Source organism: Tenrec ecaudatus, chromosome 9 (genome assembly GCF_050624435.1).
Source record: "Tenrec ecaudatus isolate mTenEca1 chromosome 9, mTenEca1.hap1, whole genome shotgun sequence".
NCBI lineage: Eukaryota > Metazoa > Chordata > Mammalia > Afrosoricida > Tenrecidae > Tenrec > Tenrec ecaudatus.
This window is the reverse complement of record NC_134538.1, coordinates 9,950,822-9,970,286: the sequence shown is the minus strand read 5'-3', so window position 1 is coordinate 9,970,286 and position 19,465 is coordinate 9,950,822. Positions and strand designations below refer to the sequence as shown.

The window sequence follows — 19,465 nt, the reverse complement described above, 5'->3', positions numbered from 1 at the left end:
CTAGGGAGGAGGTTTAATGTAGATCCTTGTAATCGGTTCCCCCTTTTCAACCCACCCTCCCTCCACCCTCTCAGTATCTAGCCCAGAAGCAACAAAGCCCACATAGAAGAAGCACATTAGCCTGTGCGATCATGAGGTGTCGAAGGGATCAGGTATCAGGTATCATCATTAGAACAAAAACTCATATCATTATGAATGAATGGTGGGGGAGAGTGCAGAGTGGAGGCCCAAAGCTCATTTTTAGGCCCCTGGGTATCCCCTTACAGAAAGGTCGCGGGGAGAAGATGAGCCAGTCAGGGTGTGATGCAGCAACAAACATGCAACTTTCCTCTACTTCCTAAATGTTTCCCTTTCCCTCACTATTATGATCCCAATTCTATCTTGCAAGTCTGGCTAGACCAGAGGATATTCACTGCTAACAGATAGGAACTGGAAACACAGAGAATCCAGGGAGAATGATCCCTTCAGGGCCATTATAATATTTTCTTTGTCTTCTCAAGCTGTCCTTTGAAATTTTCAGTTCTGTTCTTTTAAATGATAAAGAGCTGGTTCAGATATTGTTATCAAGATCCTGAAACCAAGCTATGATTTATACCAGTTGCCAAAATTGTTCGTCCTAAATTTATATACATTGCTATGATAAATACTATACTTGCAGATACTTACCTAGAGAGAGCTAAAATGATTGAAGTTTTAAAATACACATATACTAGTAGGGAATGTTTATGTTTTCTGAAGCAGGTGCTCATGTGCCTGAACACTGTCCTATCTGCCCATGACATAATCCTGAGAAACATTTTTTTTTTGCATGGATTCTGAGAAACATTTTAAATCTTCCCTGGGTGATTGTACTAGCCTTCTGGGCCTTTTCTTAAGTGACAGGTAGGCTTTGTCCACTTTCAATGGCTGTAAATTTGTTTAGCAATAAATTGTATATTTTGACATTGAGTTGAGGCTTTTCCTAAGGATGCACCAGCTAATAAGAAGTTCCCTGAAAACGTAACTCCTCCTTAGAGCACCAAACCATCTCTGCAGAGATCAAGAAAATTGATTTTACTGAAATATTTTTTAAGAATTGTGCTTAGTTTCTCCCAGCGGTTAAAGATTATACTGCTCTTATAACCCCCAGTCCTCAGGACTTCTAAAAAGAACTAATGATATAATAAAAACTCACTTCACCAAGAACTCTGAATTCTTAGCCTTGTCTGGGACTAAAGCTCTCCCTGTAGTCCTTTCAAACTTAAATGGCACTTCTTTTGGAGCTCAAATTTTTAAGGAAATTATGACTTAGGAAGGCCCATAACTCTCCCTTAGATTGCTTCTACTGACCCTAATTTAGTAAGCCCCAAATTATTGAACTGTTGTTAATCTTTAATGAAATATATACTCTTGACATGCCATTAAAGAAGCAAAACTACTATTCTCTATCCTTAATCAGTATAATCAGTATTTACCAAGGAGATCATACATACAGAAATATAAAACAATTAAAAATCAATTAAAAGAATTCTTGAATCACGCTTCTTCTTCTTCTTTTTCTAAATTTAACTAAAAGGAATGTTAAAAGGAATTAACCTTTGGATTCTTCACAGTTTGAACTTGCCAGCATACAGGAGATATTAAAAATCATGTACAATTTTTCAGTAGATCAAAGCAAGCAACTTTCTCATCAAACTGGTGATTCTGGAGCAAAATCATGTATAAGCTGCCATGGTCTATGAGGTCTGGATATCCACTGTTAGTAGTTTAATGATTTTGACTTATTTTTTTTCCACTTGTAGAATTGTCTCCTAATGGATTTTGTAATCTTGGATTACAAGCTAAAGCTTTTGTTCTTTATATTAGTAGTTACAACTACCTGAGAGCACCTTTTAGTAAACAGAATAGAAAAAAGTATTTAGAATATTTTGCACATATCCTATTTTACTATATCACATTAATTTTCCTTTTATAATAAAATTTACAGTATGTTTCTTATTTTAGTGTGTTATGACTACCAATAAGGCTTTAATCAGACAAACAAATCCTATGACACTCCTATGTGTGTAAGAGAGAGATTTATATCAAAGAGCAATTGCATATAAAGGAACCAGCCCAGCCCAGTCCGGATTAAGTCCATAAGTCTGATATTAGCCCATATGTTAGATACTAGTCCATAAATTCCTCTTCAGACTCTCACAGCACATGCAATGATGCCGAATGCAGGAAAATCACAGGCTGGTGGATGAAAAGTCTTGTGGATCCAGTAGCAGTGGAACATCTCAAGGCTGCTGTGGGGCCCCACGTGGCTCCTCCAGTCATCTGAATGTGGCTACTCAACAGACAGAAGAAGCAGAGGGGGAGAGTGGCTCACCTCTAGGGAGTAAAAGAGGACGTTTCCAGAATCCTTATGATAAGGCCATGCCCACAAGGAGGCATCATCAGTTTGTGACCTGATTGACAGGCTAGAATTCCCCACTATACTTTTTTTTTTATCAAGTTGACATGAAATGGTGTAACTACCACAGATGCTGAGAAAAAAATGTGTTTGTTAAGTAAACTGAATCAGTTGATAATGGCAGCAATTTAACAAAAGGTTGGGTAGGTCACACCCAGATCCCTAGATTGCCAATTTTAGATTACAAATTCACACTCAGTCTTATTATTCTATTTTTTTTTTTAGGGGAGAACGCGAAAACAGTCCCCCACTACCACAAATTATGCAGTCGAGTTTCCCACATTTGGGGAAATCTCAGGGGTCAGCACAACCGGAGTGCTATGGATAAACCCCGCCCTGTGAAAACCACCTTCGTGATTATGGTATCTCTCCTGCCATGTATGTATTTATTTTATTTTTCTTAAAAATATCTTTTAATTAAGTCAACCATACTAAACCCCAGAACTACTGACTTATCCAGTTTCCTAGCTCAGATTTTATTGGTGTGGGTAGGTCATGTGCTTCAAGTCTTTGTTGATTTCATTTAGATTTTTGCATTTGTTTTCACACAGTTCGTCATGACAGTGTGTTACTACCCTTCAGTTGGTTGTGCTGTGACATCACGTTTTCTCATTCATGTTCTTTATATCTTCTCCTTTTACTTTATGAAATTGACCACCAGTGTGTCAATTTCACTATTTTTTCAAAGAAACCATTTCTAGTCTTCTTAATTTTATTGTGTCTTGTTTCATGTATTTCTCCTTGAACCCTTGTTATTTTGTTTTTTTGCCTGGTTGTTTTATTTTGCAATTATTTTCATAATTCATAGATATGTTAGGCTAGAATGTTTATATTGATTCCTTTTTCTCTGTGCAGGGTGCATTTATTGCTATAAATTTTTCTCTTACCACTGTTTTTGCTTTTTCCCAAATATTATGGTATATTGTGCTTTGATTTTTGTTTGTCAAAGAATTAAAAAAAGTCTTCTTTCTTTAAAATTGCTTTACTAATCAGTAGTTTTAAAATAGGGTCTTATACAGTTTCCATGTATTATATTTTTCATCTCTAATCTTCCTTTTGTTAATTCTAATTTATTAGTATTGTGATCTGACAGATGCCCTGTAGTATTCTGATGTTTCTAAACTTATTGAATCTTGTTTTGTGACAAGTAGAAATTTATTGTGATTATGTATTCTTGCTGGAATGACCATTAAATCATTATATCCTATTCTTTCTAGTCTCTTTCACTGACTTTTGCTTTAAAATCTAATTTATCAGAAATTTATAGTGCCATGAATGCTCTTGTTTTATTCTCATTTGCCTCGCATGTGCCCCATCAAGTTTATGTTTAAATTGTATCTCTTTTGACAGTATATTGGTGGGCTATGTTTTATTCTCCATTCTGCTATTCTCTATCTCTTGACTGGCTCATTTCATCCATTTACATTTAATAAAATTATTGATAAGTATGAATTCATTGCTTCCACTTTGTTGTATGTCTCTTTTTGTGACTTTGATGGTTTCATGGCTTATATATTTTACTGTGGTGAGTTTATTTTGTTTATAAATATTTCCATAATTTCTTTCATTTATATCATATTATGAATGTTTATTACATTATTCTTTTTGTTTTCGTAAGAAAGTTTATTTATTTTCTTTGAGGTTACCCAGCAATGTAGTACTGTTTCCTAGCTTAAAATAATCCATTGTATCTTGAAATCATCTTGGCTTATATTTCTTTTGTAAATTTTTAAGATATGAAGTTTATCCCCCCACCCCTTGTTTTTTGGGCAAATTCATTGTTAACAATTTTACATCCTTGGCACCTATTTTAAATTTTGTAGGTTTATTTTATTTTTATTCATCAGAGCGATTTTATTTTGTATCATTATCTTTTGGCTGCTCTCTGCCATCCATAGTTCATTACCCACCAAAGACAGCTGTGGTAGATCACATTATCTCTATGAGTTTACTTAGGGAAAGAGACCAAACCAATAATAGTCTCAAATAATTTTATTTGTGAAAACCCAATGAAGGAATTTAAGTGTTAATTTCTGATGGGATGCTACATGAACTCCTTCATTGGGTTTGTTTTTAAAGTCAGAAATAGGGACTTAGAGAGACTAATAGCAAAGGGCATGATGTAAAGTGGGAGAGAGGGGTGTTTAAATAAGCAATCATCTGAAACTACAGAAATCTGGGACCCATCTGTGCTGATCTAGTATTCCTTTGATTTAAAACAACAATGTTCTGTCTCTCAAACAAAATCACTTGAAATTATTATTGGATTAGTCTCTTTCCCCAAGTAAACTCTTTGGGGAAAAAAAAGATCAGTTGAGACAACTTGACAAACACCGTATATACTCGAGTATAAGCTGAATTTTTCAGCACACCTTTAATGCAATTTTTCTGGTAAAATTAGGTACTTCAGCTGATATTCAGGTCAGCTTATACTCGAGTATATATGGTAATAATATCAGAATTATGAACATAGATATAAGATTTTTTTAAACCCGAAAGAGCAAAATAAGTATCTATCAATTATCCCAAGAGAAACAAGTGATTCTTTCATCTAGATTTTACATTTTAATAATTATGTTTAGGAACAAGGAGTCAACATTTTGTTTCCAATACTGAATATTATTGGCAGAGTGTGACAGTGATGTTGATGAATCAGGAAACCTTGGAGACAGTGTGTTTCAGTGAAGCAATCCCAAGATATTGTCTTATGATCTTAAATATGATCACTCATTTAAAACTTTTGATATATATATAACCATTATGCTTTAAATGGATCATATTTAGAGAAACCAAAATGTTGAACATTGTTCTAAATCGATGAACTTTAGAAGGATAAGATATAGCCTTCCTTAAGAGACTACAGATGGGAAGCTGGCTTCTAAGAGGAGCCAAAATTCTGTGTGGAAAGCTCACACATCTCAGATACATGGCTTTTGTTACACTTCTATTATTTTTCCTTCCAGAATGAATATTTAATTATTATGACCTTTCAACACATGGAATTTCATCTGTTGGTAATCATCTGCAGATTAATGTGCACTTTTGAATTTAGTTACCATTTTTTATCAAGAGAAGACAAAGTACAATGAAACGTGGATTGTGAAAGACAAAAGATATGGCAAATATTTAGAAGAGGGAAATATGATAAATTTTGAATGTAAAAATATGACTTCAATAATTATTTTCAGCTATTTTTTATCTGTTGTCGAAAAAAGTATAGTAGCAAAGTATTTTCTAGGGTAGAGTTTATGAGAGTTTTATATTTTCATGTGTTAATGACTCGATATGTAAGCCAGTTCTCTACTTGATGGCTGGCATTTTGTGAAAAATTTTACATGTAATTGAAATAGGATAATGTTAGTTTTCTTCACTTTAAAATTGAATTAAAGTGAAAGCTCGCTTTAAAAATTGCATGCTCATGTATAAGGAATTTACATAAAATCAATATATATTAATATAAACTCCCTTATAAATCATTTGAGGTAGAGTTAGAGACTATTTGTGTGTGTGTGTGCGTGTGTGTATGTGTGTATGTGTGTGCGTGTGTGCACATGTGTGCACGTGTGCGTACGTGTGTGTGCATGTGAGCGTGTGCGTGTGTGCGCATGTGTGTGTGTGTGTGTGTGTGTTTTACTGTACTAAATACTTAGATGGGTCTCCTGAGGGCTATTGTCATTGTCCATTGTAATTATTGTACGAAACTTATCAATGCTTCCTTCATAGAAGATTTCAAATTTAGTTTATTTAAAGAACACCTGAAACTTTAATTTTAATTCTTTACTCGCTCATTCTTACTTATTAACTTTTAAAATACAATGTCTTGATCATATTTCCTCAAAGCTTTTAACTTCGTCTAAAAACCCTACCTATATTTAAAAAAAGTATAAACTCTTAAATTAAAACTATACCCAAATAAGCTTGAAAGGGAAAAAAATAGAAAACATTTTATTTTTCAGGAAAGGAAGTGTGTGCACAGTTAGGGTGCACCCTAAGAGAAGTTCCCATTCAGTGTGGTGGGGGCATCCAGGAGGGAAATAACTGTATTGGTCTGTTGAATGGATAAATGCTGCTCAGAGGTTTCTGTCATTTAATACAATATATTAAAAACAATCAACTTTGTAAAACTTAATTTTACAAACTTTGTAAAAATTTAATTAGTTACTACTTCCCTAAAGAGAACATAATTGCTTCCTTCAAAGATTTACTTCATCTCAAGAACAGGATTATCTTTTCTTAATTGCCTTATCCTAAACAAGTAAGGCAAACAGGGCTGAAAGGAGGTAGGACAGTGTGGCTTAGTTTGCTAATTCTGGAGGTAATTCACCCAAGGCAAAGTTGAGTGGGTACCGGGCAAGTTTTTCCTATATGCCGATTGGTTTTTCATTATATTGCGTGCCCATTGTTTATTGTATTGTTTGTCTAAGCGAACTGTTCACCTTTCATCAAGTTATAAATTCTTTCTTTTCTATTTTTTACTGTGAAGGTTTACAGAGCAGATATTCAGTTTTACGTTTAACATTTTGGTTCAATGCATCCGTTTTATAGACAATGTTTCCTGTTTCCTGCTATCCTTTTTCCGTTAAAAAATATGATTGTCTCCACCATCTCTTCTGCCTGTTCACATCACAACTTTGACAGTTGTATGTAGATGTATTTTACATTGTTCATATTATTAACATATACATTATTGTTTGTATTACAATGAACTCTGTACTGCTTTGTCCATAGGTTGACTCAAAAGACTGAAAACCTAGAAGAAGCATTTACATGCCTATGGTTGTTATATTGTTCACTAGAGGCCCTCACCCTTTAATTTGGTAAACACACCAAACAATAATGTAAATGTTATTAATACATAAATTATAAAGTACATGTGGAAAAGGAATATCTGTGTTAGAAAGTTTCAATAGGATTGAAGAGATAAAGAGGGAAAGAGGGAGAAAAGATAGCTTGCATGTCCAATATTATCATTGTTAGATGCCATGGAGTTGGCTCCAACCCATGTCTACTCTATGTACATCCTCACGATTTTTCCTGTGCCTGAGCTCATTGATGCAGCCACTGTGACAATCCATCTCATTGAGGGCCTTCCTCTTTTTCATTGTTATTTCACTTTGCCACACATAATGTCCTTCTCCAGGGACTGGTCTATCCTGAAAAAATGTCCAAACTAGGTAAGACAGAGTCTTGCCATCCTTACCTGTATGAGCCCTCTGGCCTTACTTCTGCCAATACACAACAGTTTGTGCTTTTAGTAGCCCATGGTATTTTCAACAGTTTTCTCCCACACCACAATTCAAATACGTCTATTCTTTTACTGGCTTCCTTATTCCATGCCCAACTTTCCCATGCTTATGATGTGATGGAGAGCACCATGGCTTGGGTCAGGCATACCTTAGTCTTCAAAATAACATCCTTGCTCTTCAATACTCTAAAGAGGTCTTGTGTCGCACATTTACCTAATGCAATACATCTTTTGATCTCTTGACAGCTGCTTCCATGAGCATTGATTGTGAATCCAAGCAAGACAAGATCCTTGACAATGTCACTCCTTTTCCTGTTTATCATGAAGTTATCTATTTGCAAACTTGTGAGTATTTTAATTTTCCTTACATTGAGTTGCAATCCATACTGAAGATCAATCCAATCTTTGATCTTCATCAGCAAGTGCTTTAATTCCTCTTCAATCTAAGCAAGCTAGTTTGTGTCATCTGCGTATAGCAAGTTGTTAACAAGCCTTCTTCCAATCCTGATAATACATTCTTCTTTGCATAGTCCAACTGCTCTGATTATTTGTTCAGCATACAGATTGAGCAAGTATGGTGAGAAGATACAACCCTGAAGCACACCATCCTGATTTTAAACCAAGCAGTATGCCATTGTTCTGTTTGGACAGCTGCCTTTTGACCCATGTACAAGTTCCTCATGAGCAGAATGGAATGTACTGGAATTCCCATTCTTCTCAAGCTAATCCAGAGTTTATTATGGTCCACACAGCCAAACGCTTTTGCCTAGTCTATGAAACACAACTAAACACCTTTCCGTATTCTATGTTTTGTATATCTTTCTGGTAATGTCTTCTTTGAGCCAACATACATCTGACAATAGCAAGAATATCCCTTGTTCCATGTGCTATTCTGAATCCAGCATGAACTTCTGGCAGTTCCATGTCAATGCACGGTTACAAGCATTGCTGGATGGTCTCAAGCAATATTTTACTTGTATGTAATATCAGTGCTAGAGCTTAAATATTCTACATATGTTCTATAGTTTAAATATACTGTTGTGTCACCTTTCTTCAGAATGGTCACAAATATGAATCTCTTTGAGTCATTTGACCAATTAGCTGTCCTCCAAATTTCTTGGCATAGACCAGTGGTTCTCAACCTTCCTAATGCCTTGACCCTTTAATACAGTTCCTCATGTTGTAGTGACCCCCAACCATAAAATTATTTTCGTTGCTACTTCATGACTGTAATTTTGCTACTGTTATGAATCATGATGTACAAATCTGATATGCAGGATGTATTTTCATTGATATAAATTGAACATAATCAAAGCATAGTGATCAATCACAAAACAATATGTAATTATATACTGTGAAATATTTCTGTTTTAATTATAGATACATGAAATTTCATCTTGAAGCATGGTGTAGCATGGGTAACAGTCTTCATTCCGGGTCCTCATATGTGGGCATATCTGCATGTGGGAGGAACCACCTGGAGATAGATAGGGGAGCGGTGTCTCAGTTCCTAAGACCATCGGAAATACCCTATGTGTTTTCTGATGGTCTTAGGCGGCCGCTGACCACTGGCATAGACACTCATGCGTGTTTCCAGTGCTTCATCAGCTTGTTGAAACATTTCAATTGGTGTTCCATCAATTCCTGGAGTTTTGTTTTTGGCTAATGCATTCTGTGCAGTTGAACGTCTTCCTTCAGAACCACTGGTTCTTACTCGCATGCTACACCCTGATATGGTGGCATGTTGACTAGTTCTTTTTGGTACACTGACTGTGTATTCGTTCTACCTTCTCTTCCTGCTTCCTGTATCATTCAATATTTTGCCTATTCAATCTTTCAGTCTTGCATCTTGTGGCTTGAAATTTTTATTGAGTTCTTTCAGTTTCAGATGGTCTAAGTGTGTTCTTCCCTTTTGTTTTTTCTAATTCTAGGTCCTTGCACATTTCCTTTTAATATTTGACTTTGTGTACTTGAGCTGTCCTTTTAAAATGTCTATTCAGCTCCTTAACTTCATCCTTCCTTCCATTTGCTTTGGCTTCTCTCCGATTAAGAGAAAGTATCAGTCTCTTCTGACATCCACTTTGATCTTTTTTTTCTTTCTTGTATTTTTAATGACCTTTTGCCTTTGTCATGAATGATGATATTAATATCTTTCCAAAGCTCATCAGGTCATTAGTGTTCAATGCATTAAATCTGTTCATGAGATATTCTGGAAATTCAGGTGGGGTGAAGTAAAGTTCATATTTGGGCTCTTGTAGACTTGTTTTAATTTTCTTCAGCTTTATTCTGAACTTACGTATGAGATGTATATGGTCTATTTTACATTATGCCCCTCATTTGGTTTTAGCTGCTGATATTAAGCTTCTCCACTGGTTTTCCTACAAATACAGTCAATTTCATTTCAGTGCATTCCATCTGAGAAAGCCTTTTGTGCTGTTGACAAAAAAAGTATTTACTATGAACAAGTTGCTGGTTTTGCAAAATTCTCTCATGCAATATCCTGCTACATTTCTATCTTTGAATTTATATATTCCAATTATTGCTCTTTCCTCTTTGTTTCCAATTTTTGCTTTCTAACCACCAGTAACTATCTGGATTGCAGATCAATTTCTGACTGATGTTGTTGGTAGAATTCTTCAATTTCTTCATCACTAACTTTTGTAGTGGGTGCATAAATTTGAATAATAGTTATATTGATTGGATTTTCTCGATGCACAATAGGTATAATCCTATTCAAATACCATCATGATGGATTTAGCAAGATCCTTTCAGAGAGTGAATGCCACACCATTCCTTTGGATTGTGTTACTGCTGGCATAGTAAATCATAGGACTTTCTGATTCCAAGTGGCTAGTACCAGTCCATTTCTATTCACTAATGGCTAGGGTATTGATATTCATGTGTTCCACTTCATTTTTTGACACTTTCAATTTTGCTACTTTCACACTTTGCACATTCCAAATTCCAGTCATAAGATGTTTCAGCTCTTTCTCTTTACCTGGCCTCATGTTCCATCAGGAAATGAAGATCCCAGTACCTCCACTCTCACAGGCTTCACCCTGCTCACATGATCACTCCCTTCCAAGAAATCATTTCTCCAGTCAGATTTTGAGCGACCTCAGACCTGAGAGGCCCATCCTCCGACACTATCTCAGGCAGTATTCTGATTCCTTTTTTGAGGCTTTCAGTATTTGACAATGCTTTGAAGTGATGCCTAAGGTCTTTCTCCAAAGGGGTGAACCCAGGCTTTCTCTGTTATCTACTCTTAGTCTGGAAGGTTCACTTTTGGTAACCCTGCTGGCATTTGAAATGCCAGAGACATAGCTTCCAGTACAACAGACTGACAGACAAGTGCTGGACAATGTCCAATAAACAGCTTAAATGTTAAAAATATTGTGCTACATCCTAAAGATGGAGTAATAGATTAATGATAATGCATCATGGGATATTTTTGTTGAAACAATGATGGCTATAGTAATATACCAAATTGAGTTTATTGGGAGGGTATTGATAACTCAGATGTGTGAAAAAGACCCTTACAGAATGGGAAACACCGAAATACAGAATCTGTAGATGTGATCACAGAACTGAAATCATATGATTATAGTGCTATGAATAGAAATGCATGTGCTGCAAACATTTTAATTGTCATTGTCATTTGAATCAAGATTCAAATCTGAAAGAGGGAGACTCTAGTGGTTCTGGGTGGGTAATGCACCTGGCCTTGTCATGATTCCTGATTACATGACTGCTATCAAAATGTAATTAATGAAGAAGCGATTTTCTAGTGGCTAAATGTTTCTACTGGATAGAATGTTCTTAGTGGATATAAATGTTTGCTTGGAGAATGTAAAAAGACAAACAAAACCAAATGAATGAACTATTAAATCCAGGCTGTTACAACAAGATGCCATTTGCTCATGTATTCTGTACCAGAAATACCTTTATCTGGGGAAATCTATGTGTTATATACAACCATGACTAAACTTAGACCGTGTAGATGGAATTTAGGGGGTCTATAACATGCTCATAGACATGTTTCTTGATTTTTGGATTACACAATTGGGTTCAATTTATAAAATGTCATCAATTTGTACATTGGTACATTTTCTTGCATACAAATTTGCTTGAAAGAAATCCTTGCTTCTAGAAATAGAACTAAACCTAATATCAATTTTTGGATCTTGCAAAATATCTCTTCTTTGTTCTGTCTCTTCCCTCTCTCTTCTCTCTTCACTTCTTCCCCTCCTTTCTTCCTTTCTTTCCTTCTCATTCCCTCTTTCCTCTTCCTTCTTTCCTCCTCTCTCTCTCTCTTTTTCTCAATATACATCGAGAAAAAGAGAGAGAGAGAGACAGCTCTAGACCTACAAAGATATATATCTTTGTAGATATCTACATCTAGATAGATAGATAGATAGATAGATAGATAGATAGATAGATAGATAGATAGATCTTGCTCCACTTTAAATGGGTAGAAAGCTCCCCTACTCTTTGTTCACCTTTAAACATCCATGCTTCAGTTGCCTGAAAGGATAGCCAAGAGGAGAAACTTAGTCAGGAGTTGTACTATACTTTAGAAGAGGAATTATCTTGGAATTAGAAATTTGTAAGTAATGTGCATGTAAGGAGATTGAGTAGATTGTCCCAGAAGAACATTTATGGTTATAGCCCAGAAACCTCACTTCCTACACTAGAGTCTGACACATAGCTGTTAGCTACCAAATGCATGAATTAATTCATAAAGAGTTTCATACACATGGAGATATGTAACTCTAATGAAAAGAGAGATTTATAAAGAGCAATAATAATTCCATGTGATATAAATTCAGTGCTATTGCAATAAATTGAAATGTCTCCAAGAATGGTATGTTAAATTTTATAATAAAAGGAATGGGGTAAGTAATAATATACTATTTTTATTTTGACCATTTTATAATTCACTCCAAGATGAATTTTGTTATCCAAGGCTTCAGAAATGCAATACCTTTTGTTTTTACTTTTAAATTTTGTTTATTTAAAAATTGCTATTATTTTCCCTTATTTGTGGAATTTACTACATAGAAAGAAAAATATACTCTACATAGTTCCCCAGCCCAATATCCCAGTCACATCCCCAACATTCACTCCCATAGTGCAAGTGGTTCTTTCTTTTCTTCCGGTTAATTTCATTTCCCAGCCAACCAATTTCTTCTCTCTCTTCCCTCTGATAACCCCCTCCCCCCACATTATAATCTTAAATCTTGTCCTGAGCCACATTATAATCTTAAATCTTGTCCTTTAACGTGAATTTCCTTTCTTTTCTTTTTCCTTTATAATAAGGGTGTCATGAAATAGTTATCTATGAGATAATCTTCCAATTTTGTCCATGTCATAAGGTGTTTCACAGGCTTGGCATCGGTTTTAAGGATGCATAACGTTCTATTGTGTGAATGTCCCATCATTCTGTTTACCTATTCCTCCACAGGTGGGTGCTTTGATTGTTTCCATCTTTTTGCTATTACAGAAATTGCTGAGATGAAAATAGGTGTACATATATTGTTTGTGTTTTGTTCTTTATTTCTTTAGGGTAGAGAGATTCCAGGATCATATGGTTTTTCTATTGCACTGGCATAAGGAAGCACCATATTGTTTTCCACAGCAGCTGTGCAATCCAGCAATGTATGAATGTTCTAATTTCTTCACATTCCCCTCCAACATTTATAACGATGAGTATTTTAATTTTGCTAAGATGGTCAGCGTGATATGGTATCCCCTCAGTGTTTAAATTTGTTTTTCTTATAACTACTGATCATGAGCATTTCTTCATGGGATTGTTGACCACTTAGATGTAATATTTAGTAAATGTTCTATTCATGCCTAGTGCCCCTTTTTGTATTGAATTATTTGTGTTTTCTTAATAAGATGTTGTAGTATTCTATAGATTTTTGAAATTAGTCCTTTATCTAATATATCAGTCAATTCCCACACCCCTCCCAATCTCTATGTTCTCTTTTCACTCTTTTGATAAAGTCTTCTAATGTTCATAAATGTCAGACTTTTAGATGTCCCAGCCCTCTATTTTATCCTCTGTAGTGTGAGTGTTTTCATTATGTTTGGTAGTGTATTTATGCCTTGTATTAGGGCCCTTAAGTTTGTTCCTAATTTTTCACTGATGATCCATATCATTTTAGGGTTTATATTTAAATCTTTAAATGATCCTGTGTTCATTTTTCTACAGTGTGTGAGATCTGGGTCCTGTTTCATTCTATTGCCAGTGGAGATTCAATTTTCCCAGCACCACTTATTGAAGAGGCTATCTCTTACCCCAGTTAATGTGTTTTAGTCCTTTATTAAAAAACAGATGTTTATCTGTGCTTTGTTGTATTTCTGGGTTCTTTGTTTTAATCCGTTAGTCTACGTATTTATCATTTTACCAGTGCCAACCTCTTTCGATTACTGTGGCTATATAATAAGCCATTAAATCAGGGAGTAAAAGGCTCATACTTTGCTTTTGTCTTTAATAATTTATTTATTCTGGACTTTTTCTTTCCTGCATGAAGTTGTTGATTAGTTTTTCCATTTTTTTTAAGAAATGTGCTGAGGCTTGTATCAGAATTGTATTGAATTTATAGAATGCTTTGAGTAATATTCACATTTTTACTATATTAAGTCTTCTTGTTCTTGAGCGTGAGACATGTTTCCATTTATGTAAGTCTCTTTTGGTTTCTTGCAGAAGTGTTTTATAGTTTTTATCATATAATTCTTCAGTTTTGCTGGATAGATTTATTCCTAAGTATTTTGTCTTCTGGGTGGTGATTGTAAATATAATATTGTCCTTTTAATATCATTTTTGGAGTCTTCTTTAATTTCAAAGAACCTAATTGATTTCTTTATGTTGACCTTATAGTCTGCTACATTGTCAAAATTTTTAATTAATTGTCTCATTTTTAACTGAATTTTTGGGGGGTTCTATAAAGAGAATATTATGTTGTCTGCAAATAAAGACAGTTTTACTTCTTTGCTGACAATTAAAATGCAATTAATATCTTATTACTGTCTAGTGGCTTTGACTAAAACTTCCAGGATGCAATTACATAAGAGTGGTAATAAAGGGAAGTCCTGGTTCCTGTTCAGACGAGGAATATTTTCAATTTCTTTCAATTAAGTGCAAGTCATTGGTTCTCCACTTATAACATTTATTGTGTTGATGAATTTTCATTTGGTTCCGATTTTATTAAAGTTTTTTTTTAATCAAGAATGGGTGTTGAATTTGATCGAATGCATTTTCTTCACCTTCTTTGAAAAATATGGTGGATCACATTTTTTTCTGATTTTGAATCATGCTTGCAGATCTAGTATGAACCCCACTTAATCATGGTATAATTTTTAAAATGGTTTATTGAATTTTGTTGAAAATTTTTATGTATATATTCCTAAGAGATGTTGGCTATAATTTTCAATTTTGGTAAAGTCTTTGCATAACAGGTATCAGGACTTTACTTGCTTTATAAAATGAGTTTACTAGCATATTATCTTTTTCTACATACTGAAATAGTTTATGTAGGCTTGGTGTTAATTTTTATACAAGTGATTGGTAGAATTCACAGTAAAACATCTTGTCTTGGACATTTTTATGTTGAAAATTTGTAATGACCAAACCTATTTCTTCTTGTTATAGATTTGTTAAGGGTTTCTATATCAGACTGTGTTAATTTATGTAGTAATATATTTTAGAAGTGTATCCATTTCTTCTAAGTCTTCAAATTTGCTGGAATACATTTTTCATAATACGTAATTATCTTTTTAATTTTGGTTGGCTCTGTTGTGATGGGTGATGCAATCCATGATAATAAACAGGATTAAAGTCAATTTATTTTGCATTAAAGCTTAAATTCTGATCAGTAGGTTTTGGAAGGCTGGTTTACAGTGAGAGTCCTAGATTTATTTTGAAGTTTCCACATAGATTCATTGAAGTATTTCTGAGCATTAATTAGCAATGTGAAGAGCTTTCCCCTTTTTACTTGCTGCGACTCTCTTGGCCCGCCTAGGGGAGGGTAGGATGGCCCCCAGGAACTAGTTTTGATTTTACCTTCTGGGGTAACAGAGTCTCATGGTCATTCGTCATATCCCAATCCAGGTGATCTAGGGACCTGGAGCCAATCGTGGTCTTCCTCCCATTTCGATAGACCTGCCTGTGACTATGCGGATTTGGTCCACCTTCAGTCATCACTTTGTAGCAGTTTCCTTTGTGCTCCATGTTGTACTTGAGGAGTCCCATGTTGTAGTCACAGGTGACTGCAAATACTTGGATACCATTATGGTTCCCTGTTGATGGTCTCCCGCGTCTGGATGATCTGTCCTTGGTTTGTCTTAGCTTTATCTGGTTTCAGATTTCATCAAGGGGTCCCTGTAAGTTATTTGACTTTCAGGTCTCTCCTTTCTCTAGAAAATCAAATGTGGAATTACTGAAGGACAAACTTGATTTATTATTTTGTAATCTACAGTTCCAAAAAAAGATGGTGTCAAAGAGGGAGAATTTACTCCATGTACTATGATGCAACATAGCAAAAGTCTAAAGGCAGATTTGAAATGGAAACCATCTGAAGGAAATGGAAAATATTAGAGAATGGTTGTTCTTTATGCCTCCCTCAATATCAGCAATACTTCTCTGCCACAGTATAGGCATTCCAGGATGAACATCTTTCCTGCCAGACTTCCACAAGTCTGGGTCTCTCTCCCCTCAGTGATAACACAAGGAGATTTGCATGAATAATCAAATCTTGTTTCCCACATGCATGACGTGACATTCCTTTCTGAAATAGTGGTTGTTGAAGAAAATGTTATTTAGTATTTAAAATGCAGAACAAACTGAGGTCTCTTTGCCCTCTTAAATTACAAAGCTTTTAAAAAGTGGTTCGAATACATTGAATTAATGGATGTTTTAACATGTCAAAAAGGCAAATATTCTTCATGCAAGTAATTATTATTTCATCTCCCATCAACTAAACATTCATTCCCACACATTTTTGCTTGGATGCATATGTGACGGTGTCCATTAGGCAGAAGATGAAGGAGCAATGCATTTCTTGTCTGAATCAATTAGAATATTTCATGAGCCTCTACAGGATTAAAAATGGATCAACCTGCTGCTATTGACCTGCTTCTAATTAATGGTAATATGATGTGTAACTGTGTAGGCCCACGATGCCCAGGGTTTTACATGCTTGATTTTTATGGAAGTAGTCCACCAGCCCCCAGTGGCAACCTAAGAGTCAATAGTCAATGGCAAACCATTTGTACCAGCCAGAGAAACTCTAAGGAGTTATTCAACCAAAGGCTTAAAAGTGCGTTTCTCTTTTGTTTCAGGTGAACATTCCATTTCTATACAAATTAAGAGGGACTGATATTCCTATTCCAATGACTCTCAGTGGAATGTTCCTATGTTTTCAGGAGATGGCATCTAACTGTCTTTCAGGAACCCTAAGGAAGGGAATTTCACATAGTCAAAGAAATGAATGGGCATTTTCCAAGAAAGTACTGTTAAGAGAATGTTACTATTGAAATGAGATGCTATCGTTGATATTGTCCTAGTGAGCTTAACCAATAGCTGTGCTCCATATAATGTTCACTGGGAGGACTGACATCCAACCTCTTGATTAAAAGCTGATTCACCCCAGGATGGATTTTCTTTCAATATTAGAAATAATGCATGTAAAAGAGCTGGTGCGTAGTAATTTAACTCTAAGATTATTAATCAATCTATCAAGAAAGATATCTTCGCAGAGTCTTAGTTGCATCTTTTTGGAATATCTCAGTTGTAGGTGAGCTCTACTAAGCTTCCTTTCCTTGTTATGAAGGTGTTCGACTGGATCTAAGAGAAGCAGCAACTGCTTCTGGGGTAGTTAATTTATTGTGCCAACCAGGCTGATAAACACATGTGGGGTTATTTGAAGGGTGGAGGGATAAATGGCTCAGTGAGCCTTGTCTTTCTAGTTCTCGGGTCTCTTGCTTTCTGATGGTCAGACCAGGCTTCGTTAGCCAGTTCCCTGCTTCAGCTGGCAAGGCTCACTTCCTGAAAGACATCCCTGAGCAGAAGCCGCATGGACCTAGCCCAATGCAGGCCTGAGTACTGGAGCACCATGTGGAGAACTCTGCCAGAGGCTGAGATGCTTATACATTCACTGACTTGGCTTTCCTCCTGAAGTCAGCATCATTGTGGCCTTTTTGTGAGATGGAGGAATACTTTATGGATCGGTGGTGGACATATGGGTTAATGTTGGGATTGGGGGCTTGGGCAGCACTGAGTTGGGATGTTTTCTTGATGTGCACTTACCCTTTATATAAATCCCTCTTACACATGAGTTTCTGTGGATTTGTTTCTCTAAAGGACCCAGACTAATACAGCCACAGAAACTAATATTCCAGGGTTTGGAAATGAATATGGTCTCCTACCCAATCTACCCAGCAGTCCTCTGGCTGTGTAGCATCAACATTATTTACAAGGGAAACACATCCGTGGAGAAACTCTAACCGAACTCTGCAGGGAGGATGCAGCAGAGTTTGGTTTTTATACCACAACGTGTAATAGGTTCTAATAAGTTGCTCTCTTAAAGTATGTAAGCTAGAAAACCTAATTTAAAATCTCATTTGGTTTGAAAATATAGAATATGGTCTTTTTAAATTAAGCATCTCCAAAAGCTTGACTTTTCAAACAGTTATGCACTAAGCTAATAGAAATCTTGGTAGAATTGGCTTGTGGTGCCTTTTCTTCTTTTTTATAAACTGAATTTGCATATGTGTGACAGTTACAAATCATTGAAAGTATGCACATTTGAACACATAGCACACAGGCTGAATCAAATGGAACCAACTTTCACCATAACAAATAGGAAAAATGTCTCAAGGCAAGTAATCGACCAAGTGGTCTCCATATCAATTCATCTCATGTCATACAGCAAATGTCACTATGAAAAAAGATAAATTTGTGGCAAGGTCTTGCCCTCACCCATACCTATTATCGTCCAGGTTTAGAGGACATCTTCTGGAGTCCATCACTAGTAACAAACCCGGTCGGGGTAACGTTCGGTTAAAAATCTGAGTTTTATCTTAATTTTACAGACTATAAAACTGCAAAACCGGCAATCTGTACAAGTCAGAAACCTGCCACTGAAGACACTCTTAAATATTTTCCAATAACATGAACAATTGAAAAGTGAGACGCAGAATAATAAAGAAGTCTGATGGACATCAGTCTCCCCCAGGCTTCACAACTTTCCTTTGACCGTTAGACATCCAGAACTCTATCACGTGAAAATTGATCGCATCATGCTGAGTTCGACACTGATTCAGTGCTGATGTGCTCACACAACACTGCGAGACCACCACTACAGCAGGGCAACCCAAGAACACGAACCTCATGTATGTTGTAGAATCGATGGCTGTTTGAGGCACCAAACGCCAAAGTGCATTTGTGTTGACGTCTTTCTGTTTCTGGTTTGTTCGGTTTCCTATCAAGATCTGTACTCAGAATTGAGAAAAGGCTATAGAGAATACACTGGTACCAACAACACCATGCTATGACATTTAATACAGATCGCTGGTGGTGCTGTGCCTCTGTGGGAGAAAGATGAGGCTGCCTGCTCTGTCAAGGCTTACAGTCTGCAACCCTCCGTGGGGCTGCTGGGAGGCACATCAACTCAATGGCAGTGGGTCTGGCTTTTGGTTCCCAGCATGTAACAACTCAATGTGTTTTAAATGCTGTCTACAAATGTAACTAAGCCTTCAGGAGAAATGACGGTCGTTGG

The 19,465-nt window shown here is 35.9% G+C and overlaps 1 non-coding gene across 1 annotated transcript; it reads right to left on the bottom strand.

The window, feature by feature from the left end:
* Positions 1-2,659: 2,659 nt before the first annotated feature.
* LOC142457684 (U1 spliceosomal RNA) lies at positions 2,660-2,823 on the bottom strand. Its single transcript, XR_012786380.1, has one exon. It is a non-coding gene; the product is annotated as a U1 spliceosomal RNA (small nuclear RNA).
* Between the last annotated feature and the right edge of the window lie 16,642 nt (positions 2,824-19,465).